Here is a 12,816-nt window from a genome sequence, read left to right as displayed (position 1 = left end):
CTGAACCGCAGGTGTAAAAGAATACGAATCCACAGAAGCAGTAAACAAACCGCAAACACGTTCGCGTGCAATCATCTCGCGACACCGCCGCACTATATTTAGAAGAGTGCTTTAGACTAGATTGCAAGCGTCGCAAGGTGCCAACCGTAACCACACTTAAAATTATCTTAAACCAGCTTGCTATAACTAGTTCGTTTCAGTTCCCCCAAGCAATTTATATGGATAAACTTTCCGATACGATCATTACCTAAGACCGTAATTAAATGTAGCCAAATCGTCTTCTGTTAACGACAGTACCGCGTTAATGATTGCGGCTTATTCGAAGAAACTGAACCTTCCGTTATGAGGAAAGCAACTTCGTTATCCGCCTCTCTTGTAATGAGTCGCTTAATTTGATATAATTGTGTCTAGTTTCTGGCCCAGATAAAATGTTGGCTCAATATTAGAACATGTTTCGAACCCTGTTCCTGTCTAACAACGACAAACTGTAGGCGATTACAATCGATTAGACGCTATAAATCACACTCGCTACATTTTCTATTAAATGCTTTATTCGATAATAAACACATACCCTAATTTGTATGCATTAAACCTTCGGGCCTTCCTATCACGACGTTATAATATCCGTTCATATAAACATATTTAACAAAATCACGTTCTTCTGGCATCCGTTTTGAAATCTTTCTTTTAATCGCTATTCGTGCGTTTGACATTCGCAACTCATGTGCGGCGCTTTGATAAATAATTGCGAAGCTGTTTAGTTATTCAGATCAGCTAAAACAGATCCTATTATTTAAATATTAGGGCCTGGGCTATTGTTTTTTCTTTCTCTCTGTGGTCGTTTAGACATTCTGTCAGTAAGTAGAAGCTAATTCGAATTAAATACACCTACCGCGCTCGAGCGTCTCTTGCATAATAAGAAGGCAAGCGCCACTGCAGTGTACCAATCTCACAGGAATTGAAAATGGAATGCAGCTATGTTTTATTTTAATATTGTAAACGTGTTCCATCTTGAAAATGCATTATATTTAGTTAAAATTAGTATAAGAATCAAGTCTAAGTCCTTTTAAATTATAAATAGGTAGCAGAAGTCATCTAAGTATTATTAAACAATAGATATTAAATAAGCTATACATCTATGCCTATTTTATTGCTTGAAAATATAACGTCTAGACCGAGAAGAACGTGGTAAAACTAAAACGAATACTCTCAGATCTGACTTTAGTACAAGACTGAGGCCTATTGTTGGCGTGAGGCACCGTCGTAAATTCTCATGAATCACTGACAGCACCATTTATCCTACAGCTATATAATTACTCTTATATATTTAAATCATAAAGTACAAATGTATTTATATAATACAACATAAAAATTGTTATTAACATATATTAAGTATCATAATGTTGCACGTTGAGCTCATTGTAATATTTAGTGAGTTCGTTGAAGAGCTCATTACACTTCAGTTAATGCATTAATTGTCTTCCTGTTAAGGTTATATTAAAGCTTTGTAAGCCTCACTCGTGATGTCGAGGTGTTCCAGATATTATATTTGCTTGAGTGTGCGCTACTGGCGTTAATACGCTATGTCGTTGGAAAAGCTCTGCGGCCGTCCCGACGGCAACATTTATTTTAATCTAGTCCTTTCTCGCTTTATACGACGAAGCCTCATTCCTTATTTATCTTTTCACCTGTAAACTCCTTTTGAACCGGCAAAACTACAATCCTTTATTGATCGTCTCAGACGTAATTAAATAATTATATAGCGTATTCGAACGCCTCTGACGGTGTACATTTAATTAAGATGTATTGTTCGACGTAGCCAGCCGTGACTTTTAAAAGTTCTTACCGCATTTGAAGTCTACATTGAAAATGTAGCACGACTTCCGCACTCGCCATATAATTAGAAAACCATGAACGATTGTCAAATTATATATGTTCATACTTTTGTTGAAATAGCGAACAATTACCATTTTCGATTTTGCTTGCTTTGCATGAAACGTTATGAACTAAAAGACAATCCATCCCAATCCCGATGCTAGGAAAAATAAAACAAACATATCTTATTCTACGGTGTTTTGAAATCAAACAAAAGATAGATTTATTTAGTCTTTATTACGATTTACGGTGAACAAAGAGCTTAATCGCACAAAAAATTAATGTTCCAGATTGTAAACAGCGTACCGTTATTCTGTGAATGCTCTTTCATTTATTGATTCGTTGTTTTGATATTGCGTTCCATTTAAAATGTCTATTAATTCTCGACGATTGTGAATCTTTTTTTCTTACAATCCAATGTTAGTCGTAATTGAATTACTATCTATATTGTTGAGTTGATTACTTTTTTTTATTTCTTTCTCTTTCGTAAATTTTGAAAACCCAGTACAACTTATACAGCCAAGAGAGCGTTTGGTGCTCCAAGTTAAAAGAAAAATCCAATCTAAACTCAAAGCAAACACCACTATAGAGGCAAAACGAACCCTAGACAGAAGAAAAATAAAACTCTTCAAACACGATAAATGCCAGCGGCGCTGCAAGCGGGTGAAAAATCAGAATTTCGAAGAAAAAGATCTTTATAAGCACCTGCCCCTTGAAATAAGCACAGACAGTGTTTTAAGTATCGGGCGGATTACGGCCACCACTGAAAATTCCGATAGTTTTTGCGTGAGTAAAAACTGATATTCCGGCTGCGTTCCGTGGGTCGTGATTATAGTCCTGTTTCGGTTAACTCTTGGGGTGTGAGAGAGATGGAATATCTTTCTGTCGGGGTTGTTATAGTCGCATTTTATGGTAAGTTGGCGGACGGCAGGTGTATGCGTTGCACCTGCGACGCGGTCCGACGGGCTACGAGATGGGATGGCAAGGACAACGAACTCGTTTCGAAACTTGGAGATGAATTTTGATTATACTTTTGAGATTATATTTGGAAAGAGTAAATTCGAATACTCGCTTAATAGTAAACCAGCTTAAATTAGATCCCGATAAATTTTACTATTTTGAAACAAATCTGTGCTCTCCAAAATGTGATACTATCGAAACATGAGTATAATTGCCACATCAAAATTATGTTAGACATTAAAAATAATTTGGTTGTATTTTTTGTCGTCTATTAATATACTAAACGTTTTTTTCTTCTGTTTAGTGATTATAAATCTGATTTATCTCAGGTGAACTTCTATGATTTAAACAAAACACATTGGATTTTGTTTAAACAAACAAATTTAGTGATGACACACATATTTTCAACCAGGGCTCGAGCACACGAATTGCGCGCTTCTTTACTCAGCTTTTTGGATGATACAGTAAATATAAATTGAATACTAAATAATTAATATGTTATTAATAATAATCCCGATCGCTTAAAGCTTGTTCACTTGGCTACGAATAATCGTTACAGGAAGAAGCGATTTCGTCCGGATATTGAATATTGATCGGACTCTTAACCCTGATGTATTGGTAGTTAGCGACCTCACACGAACGTTAAAGGTCCTTTATACAATAGACCCCAAAAATTCGGAAAACAATTACCGGTTCTAAATTCAAACTGCTCTCGGAAATGAAATAGCTATAAATGTACCTCAAATGTTTGAATTTCGAATGCTATTTATACTTGCCAGTTAGAATTTTAATAAAGCAATTTTAAAACCTAACAACTTTTTATTTAAATATAAATAGATGTTTTTCTGTGGTTTTCTTTAACTTTTACACTATTATCTCTGACCATATTAACCTTATCAAAGCTAAGCGATCTTTAACCGAAAACCTTATAATCAATATCAGTAGATCACACACCTCACAAGTTCGCAATATATTATTTTAAAACCGTGTGGAAGATAATACAATGCACGGCTTAAGGCTTATCCTATCAGTAAAACTTTAATTGGTAAATAATCTTGACAGTTACCTAATATTTTCCGCAGACAGCGTTGTATCCTTGTAACACTTCAGTACAGTACTTTTACTTTTATAAATATATTTTTATTATATTAACATAATCTTTGACTCGTCATCTTTAATTTTCTGAACCTTATTTATTATGTTTAAATTAAAATCTTACAACATATTGATATGAGTATACATAACTTTTTTCACATAGCACAGCAGTTATAGAAAACAGCTTATTTTCACCGTGGGAAACGCTTCGTCAATCTACAGTGGTTGCGTTGTATGTGAATGGTAATATATGGTATTACCGTCCACTGTCTCGACTTACAATAGTGTAATTGAAATGAATTGTTTACATATAGACAAACGATACGCGTTTTAGAAATGTAAATGTTTGTCAAAATTATTGTAGCAAAAAACTTACTTTTATTATTAATTAGCGATCCACCTAGCAGACCATTTCTTTTCACCCACCCGAAGGAAAATCTTATCAATTAGACGCGTATTTTTTAAGGTCAAAGGATTTTTGAGTTTATTAGCTGTAAACATACAAATATGTATTTAATATTTATTTGTAACTAGCAGACCCGGCAAACGTAGTTTTTCCATGTATATTATTTTTAGGAAATAACTATTTACTATAATAAAAAATAGGGGTTGTATGTTGTTTCATACAAAAATAAAAACAAAAATTTTTGACAAAAAAGTTAAATTTGGGGTGGACACCCTTTATCACTTAGGGGTTTGAAATATAGATAATAGCCGATTAATAGACTTATTGAATATGCAGAAAAATTTCATAAGAGTCGGTCGAGCCGTTTCGGAGGAGTATGGGAACGAACATTGTGACACGAGAATTTTATATATATAGAGATATAGATAACCAAAAAATTGATCTTTTTTCTTATCCATGTTTTTTCATTTATAATCATGGTTAGTTATCAAAATTTATGTAAAACATGTTCCCTTTAAAGTTCTTATTTGCATATATAAATGCCAGAAGTGAATTTGAAGGTGATTGATAAATGCGTTTGTTATTATGATAAAGGATATCGCTTCTAATGAAATCGTTTCATATCCTGACAGTTACACTAGAACCAACAAAGCGAACTAATTTTGCCTTATAACTTATTCATAATCACATCGCATACACTTTGTCCGATATTAACAGGCAATGCTATTTTATCCTGTCATTTTCCTTTTTATTTGTACTATTTAATGGCATAGCAAATCATGAAATTAGCCACGTCTGATAATGGTAGTGTGTTTGGAAGAATAGACTATCAGAACATATGTTTATAAGTGAGGGAATAATAACACATAGGCTTTGAATCATTATAGGCAGATTTGTAGGCATTTAAGTAATCCGTTTGTATATTATAACAAAAGTACTTTTTCTTTATACATTCTCACAACCAAATACACACAGAAGTTTTCTAATTTGAAATTGCCAAATTGATAAAAGTTTGAACAAGCAGCCAATTCCTCAGAAAAATAAAGCATTATAAAGAGAAACAGTGGAGATGTTTTAAGTGTAAAATATTAAGCGGACGGTCCTGGAGTTGGTAAAGTAAAATGTTTATGAATGTAAGAATAAAGTTTGTTGGAAACTTTTAACGCCTTTTCATGGAGCGAGGATTACATGGAAACTGCTTTAGGTCAACTGTCTTGATATGATAGGCAGAATATTAAATCTCAGATTTAATGATTGCCTCAATTATGTTTTGATTAGTAGTTAAGACTAATAAGATCAAGCGTTTGTACCACGGCTTTTTATTTCATCTATTAAATTAACATGGTTTTGTAGTATATATAATTTCTTAATTTGGGCTATTATTTGTTATATATTTCGTATAAAATTGTAGATTAAGAATAATGTTCACTAATGCTGGCAGCATAATATTATTTGAAAAACGAACATTTGTAGCAAATTATCCTAATATCGTTGCCATTTCTAGCGTGAGTTAAACAAAAAATGCGTAATATTAATTTTAAATAACCAAATCCATCGTTGTATTCCTCAAATATTAAGATGTAATCTAAGTTAATCCGGATTTAATCAAAGCTTAACCTGCCGCCGGGTATTAATCAATCAAGAATCCATAATTCATATTTTGCTACATAAACATAAGGCAGAATAATTGACTCACTCATTCAATAATAAACTGATTTAGAATAGAGAATATATAAATGAATTATTCTATATACCATCTAGGAATGTATGTATATTATGAATTTAATAAAATTATTGTTAATTGCTTATAACTTTTGCGTGATAAAAATTAAATAGATTTTTTTATTTTATATTTAACCGGAGTTTAAGTGTTTTGAAAAGCTTGCACTTCGTAGTCATGTGATTTAATTATTATTCTTGTGGCATAAATCTGCTCTCAGAACTATAAAATAATTATTTAGGAAGGATGATAAATATGCAATATAGACCACATAAACATTGAAACTTAATACTTCAATAGTTTAAAATGGTCCAAGTTGTTCTAATACAAAATTGGACTTAAGTCCCTTCAAACCTTATTTATTTGGTTGTGAAACCATTAACAGTTCATAACCTTGACAGAAATATTAAATTTGAACATTGAGTTTCTAATGAAATCGTAATATGATATTGGAATAACCGTCATTAAATCGATGTCCTAACCAAAGCGGTCAGTCAGATCAATTACTTTAAACCAGCTCCTATCAAAGTAAGCCGCTCTTTTGCCTAATTGCTGGTCAAATCATTCAACTCAAATTTAACACAGATATTACGGTATATATACCATAAAATATTTTGAGTTCATAACATACATAAATCCAACTTGTGTGGCGATAATGGATGTTTACTATTTTCACTTAGACTCTTTAGTAAGTAATTTCTATTTTTTTACTATAACTTACTATCGCCAAATGGTAAACCAATTTTTATGCATAACAGAGCTTGGTTGGGAAGACGATAATCTCCCAGCGAGATCTACATAAAAAACTCATGTGTATAAATAATGTACCTTATGCAAATAAACGCGGTAGAATTTTACAAAAAACTGAATGATTTACTTAACATTAAAGCGAGGATATTATCAAAGAACATTTGAAAATGTCTTTCTACGATAGATATTTTCTTTAGGAGAAACATTTTTGCTTACTGGGCAAGAACGCGTCTAACGGATAATATTACACATCTAAAGATTTTTTGCTTGAGGAACTCTTGTGAAACGAATCTGACACAGTAATTTACTCACGTAAAACAAGATACTTGAAGGAAAATATTGAATGGATCGCTCCACTAAACAGATTATTAGGAAAATAATATGAAAAATATTTTTACCAATTATAATTCTTATTTCGGAGTCGTTTAATAATTATTTCTTATTGAATTTTATTTATGATAAATAGCAAGCCCAGACGCTCATTAGTTAGGTTTAAACGAATATTTCAAAGTGTGAAATTTGTATTTGATTAAAAAAATAATGAGTATCTAATAAAAACTTCTATACATTTAAATTTCTATTATACGAATATAGTTCATTTTATTTTATTCTATTTATAGTACTAAAATATAAGTCAGCAATCAAATGTAGCTATGATTAGTTTATTGCTAAGAAAATGCCCTGTTATTCTACAAAAGGACCTTAAGGTAAGTTTTCCGTCAGTGTTCGCAAAGTGGAAATTCCACGCACGCCTCACTTCACCGGAATCACTGACCGAGATCTAATGTATCAACGAAAAAGATAGCCCAATAAATATTTCATACGTCACTATATATAATTTACCATTTATCATGTTCGTGAAGGCTTCGCTTTGAATATTTTCCCCAACTTTCCCGTATCGTGTATCCCGTCGTAACTAATTTATTAACGACCCAAGCGTACTCAAACTTTTTCTCTTATTCACTGTAGCGAGAGAATGAAAAGCGATGCAAATCAAAAGAAAAACTGAAACGGTTTTTCCTTTTCAATCAAATTTAAGATTTTCGAACGCTTTTATTTCATAAATGAACAAAAGCTCTTGTCAAATAGGAAAATTGGATTGAAAACAAATTAGTAAATGCGCCGTATTCATTTCTAAGTAATACTAAAATCTAATTTAGACAAATTTACAATTATTAAATAAGTTATAAAATTATTTGAAATTTGCAAACATAAAATACATACCTTATTTAATCTTAAGACCCGCTAAATCTTTGTAAAAGTCCATATAGCTATAAATTTAATTCAATAATCAGTCACTAAATTACAGCATCCACAGAATCACTGTACCCCAAAATCCAATCGTCACAGTACACAAGCAAAATTTTCGGCAATATTAATTACGATCGCAGAGTTGAAGGTAAAAAGGACGTGCGCTCCGCTCGCATCCAAAGCGTACACTGACGTTCTACGGTCTCTGAGTGTTCGCTTTTCTAAATATACACCCCCGTCGGGTTTCCGCGCACCCTGTGAGCGCAACGCATGTACCATGCAATTTTCTATAAATTTTCGTATAAGCTCCAAAGCCGCGCTGTCAAAATCTGTTTTTGCTGAAGCCCAGGCGAACGCTTTCGGTGCATGCCATAATTGAATTACCTTCAGCTAATTCGGCATTCATTAAACGTTTTAAAATTATTAACGACGCTTTTGTATATTTATTTACAATTCATTACGATAGCGAAAATGAACACAAGTATACACAAGAATATTAAATTATTATGTTTGGCTAATTGATTTGCTCCGGTGAGTTGATAATTGTGTTTAAACCTAAAGATAGATTCGTAATTATTTAAGATTTTGTGTATCTGTCAAGGGATGTATGTCAAAAGTAATCTATACACTAGATAATTAACTACGCAGCAAAATTTCAAACAATTACGGTCACTTGCCGACATCTGCACCTAAGTTGATAAATGATAACAAACTTTTTTTTTTGTCTTGACGCTGTTAATAGCTAGTTAGTAATTTATTTTTTACTTTTTTGTGTTATTTTAAGACATTTGGACTATAGAAAATAAACTTAAATTATCCACATGATTCTTAGCATGTTTATCTTAATGCTATCATTTTATCAAGAGCTTTAATTAATGCGTTTTAAGGAAGACCTCGCATCAAATTGTAAATGTTAAAACAACTAACTGTTGTAACAAACGAATGTATCACAATCATTTCGAATTACAAATTAGAAAGTCTCAAACACATATACATATTTAAATAATGTATGACACGAGGTATATTAAAGAATGTGTTCTGTGCACTATTTAATATAAAATATCTAAAAACACTTTTAGATCCTAATAACATTAATCATACCCAAAAAAAGTCTTTACAATTGTTATTCCAACTTAATTCGATTAGCTCTTCGTATAATTTAAACATCAAAGATTTATATAAAACAACAAATGTCAACGTGAAAAAGGCTGATCGAATGCGCTTGAGAACTACATGCAGAACAATACGACTCGTAGAAATTACGACTAGTATTCTACATATGAAATCCACGCATAAATATACGTGGATACTAGATTGAATTGTCAGTTTGATGTATAGTAGAACGCAAATACAGATGCGATTTCCCACACGTCCATAAAATTGAACAAAAGCTCAAAATTAACTCTTAACTTCGCTGAAAGCAAAAAATTACATCATAATCCTAAGAAACATTGTAAGGCGTATTCTTTTGATCGTAATAAAATATCTGGGCGTTTCACAGAAAGGGCAGTTAAATCGTATGAAATATTGCCTATTTTGTTACAAGTATACAATGACAGGATACTTTTTGCTATGGGTGCTACTAGGGTCTAGTATAGAGACACCTTTTGATGGCTACATCTGTCAGTTCTTCATAAACATCCGTCCTTCCTTTGTATGTCATAATAAGTAATGGGCGTTGTCTTTTTGTAAACGTCCTTTTGGAATTATGTTCTAATACCTACACGTGTGAGACGTTCTATATTGAGTTGTCAAATTGTTAATCCTAAAAGATCGTTTTCTGAACGTAAACAATATTATTACTGTCGCTGCGTTTATATCTCAATAACTTTAATTAATAAATTTTATAATAGTATTGTATTTTATTAAAATCACTTTTACACATTTAAAGAAAACACTTTTTCAACGGATTGTGTTTTCTTTTCTGATGTATTATAAACGTATAATTTTACATAAAAGGTGTTGATCCAATAATATCCAAACTAAAACCCCAAGACTTCACTTTATTTTTTTAATGGCGACTTCTGTGTCATTCGCAATTTCGCCAATGTCGCGTTCTAAGTCTAACACGGTGGTGATAGTTTTGACAAATTGAATTTAATCAAAGCAGAGTTACCTAAAACAAAGATGACGACACAATAAAGACAACACACATAGACATATAATAATATATACAAGAGGTTAACATATATTACTATATATACTATAAGGTAGTGGAGAATCTTATTTATAATTTTAACTTATTCATAGAAATAAATTTCCCTAAAATTTTGACGACAAAGCTGGATGGGAGGGATAGTAGGGAGTTAAGGTTACATAGACGAGGGAAATTTGGAGGAAGATGGTCAAATAACGAGTCATTAATTAAAGAACAGTTAAAAAATATATGGTCTGGCTAGCCTTCGTCCATACCACACTCACAGAGAGAACTGTCTTTAATTTTAATTGTGGCTAGGTGAACGGGAGTACAAGCGTGTCCTGTACGAAGACGACAGATTATAGACGTGACCGTTTTGCTTAAAAAATTATGTTTAAAAAAACACGGCGAAGAAGGCATTGAACATTGAATATTAGCATAGTGCCTGCCAGTTTTTACTTTAGAAGATTGCCAATCAGTAGTCCAGGATTTTAAAAGGTGGGAGTACGCAAGAGCTGTTAGGTCATGGGCTGAGATGTTAGGATGCTGACAAGGTCCGCGGAAAATAGCACCTTTTGCATAAGAGTCAGCAGTTTGATTACCCGCTATACCACAATGACTAGGTATTCATATAAGTACAATGTGAATATATTTTTTTTACACATAAACAAAACTTCTCTTATTTTTAAAATTGTATTATGTTTTTTTTAGATCGGGCTCTGCAAAAATCGTTTTTTTTTTAACTCTGTTCAGGTTATGGGACTATACAAAACAGCTTCCAGGATTGCAAAAGCTTCACCTGAAAATACGGACGTCAAAGGAGGAAGTTTATAACTTAATACCATTTTGAATGAAGGGGGTCCCTTCATTACTGACGCACCGCAAAAGAAGCTGAGAAATGACAACCATAAGGAACATGGTGATTGAAGTCACCCAATATTACAACAGGAGGAGAAACCGAAAGAATGATAGAACGAAGATCAGAAATGTAGTCGAAATGGGGATGGGGAATATAAACTGATATAAATGAGATATTAAAAGCCCTCATAGCAACAGCATTAATACCATCACTACAAGGATGGGTTAGTGAGTGGAAGGTGAGGGATCGGCTGACCAGTCATCTCGGAAACACTGATACCCAGAAACCCTAAAGTGGGAATCCGGCAATAACCAAGTCTCCGAAATGGCTAGAACAGATGGAGAGAATTTATTGATTAAAAAAGTTATCTAGTCTATTGTGTTCAGGACATGCTTTGTTGGTGGCATAGTGAGAGGCAGTGTAAAATAAACATAGGGATTCTGATTCAGGGATACTACAATTATGGCCAGAATGGGCTAGAGCACAACAATAACATCTAGGCTTAGATCGGCATTTTATCTTTACATAACCAAATCTACAGCAGTTAAGACACTGGATTGATGACGTCATCAGCAGATGACCGAACATTTGTCATTGGTTTTTTGGAAGGTTCCGCTAAATCTTCATTGATAGTATTGAGTCTGCGTTTGACACCAGGTTGGGGAAACACTGGAGAAGATAAATTCATTGATTCCACTGGAGAAGAGACCCGGAGGATTAGGGGGGTCTGGTGGGCGTTTCTCCATTATATACTACCAAAAATATAACAAGGTAAAGGGATAAATATAATAAATAAATAAAAATAACTTACGTTATTAGTTGATGTTATTAATTAACCACCACCGATAGGATAAGTCAGCTTAGATTCATTAAACTACGAGAAAATTAGAAAATAATAAATAATGAAATTTAAAACACGTGTATACACTTATACCCACAACCGACGGAATCAACCCCAAGTCAAACAATCCGCGAAAATAGAGGACAACTTGAGTCATTTCTGCAAAAACCCGTCATCTTTTAGTCGATATCAACTCCGGGGAAATAAATATAGATAATATAACTTTCTCTACAGCTGTAATACTTTTTGACATTCAACACCTTTTGTCTTCAGTTACCGCGACCACGCACGCTGTAAAGCACGCGAAACGTCGGATTTTTTTTGAAATTATGTAAAATAATTATAAGTTTATAACTACATAACTTCAATCCGTTGAATAAGTGTTTTCTTTAAATTTGATAATGTCTTGTATTAATTACAAGTTCTCATAGGATTTACGACTAATGACGTTTTGACAATCAAAATTATTTACACTTTACCCTAGGCTTAATAATTAAAAAAAAGATAGTCACAGCATATTTAAAGACATAAAAACCACGTCGGACCATACGGAGTGCGAGTGTGTGAATAAAACACAGGGAAGCAAACTCAAAATTAATTTTCTTGTTTGTTTAATTTGTCACTTCAGGCTAATTCTATTTTCTATGTCAAGTTTAATCTACTATAAACCATGACATCTATTGTCTATTTCCTCTATACAACAACATAACCTAATTGTTTTGTATTGGTTCTAACAAGCAGTAATAGAGGGCATGAATCGACGTATAATAAGTGTAAAAATTTCTTTGAGAATTAAATGTTTACGTAAGTTATGTTTAAATTGTTGTATCAATCAATGTAACAAAATGTTTTGTATCTATAATAACTTAACACATTCTTCTTGGTGTATGCAGGAACATCAAGTGTAAAAAAATTGTTTGAG

General features: G+C 32.7%; 1 protein-coding gene across 1 annotated transcript in view; it reads right to left on the bottom strand.

The window, feature by feature from the left end:
* Positions 1–8,227, bottom strand: part of LOC123716606 (insulin-like growth factor-binding protein complex acid labile subunit) — a 47,691-nt gene extending 39,464 nt beyond the window's left edge. The window contains exon 1 of the mRNA XM_045672435.1: positions 8,031–8,227. The gene's annotated coding sequence lies outside the window, so the exon portion shown is untranslated. The remainder of the gene's footprint in view (positions 1–8,030) is intronic.
* Between the last annotated feature and the right edge of the window lie 4,589 nt (positions 8,228–12,816).

Source organism: Pieris brassicae, chromosome 11, assembly GCF_905147105.1.
Source record: "Pieris brassicae chromosome 11, ilPieBrab1.1, whole genome shotgun sequence".
Classification (NCBI taxonomy): domain Eukaryota; kingdom Metazoa; phylum Arthropoda; class Insecta; order Lepidoptera; family Pieridae; genus Pieris; species Pieris brassicae.
Note: the sequence above shows the minus strand (reverse complement) of the source record. Positions and strands in the feature narration are given on the sequence as shown.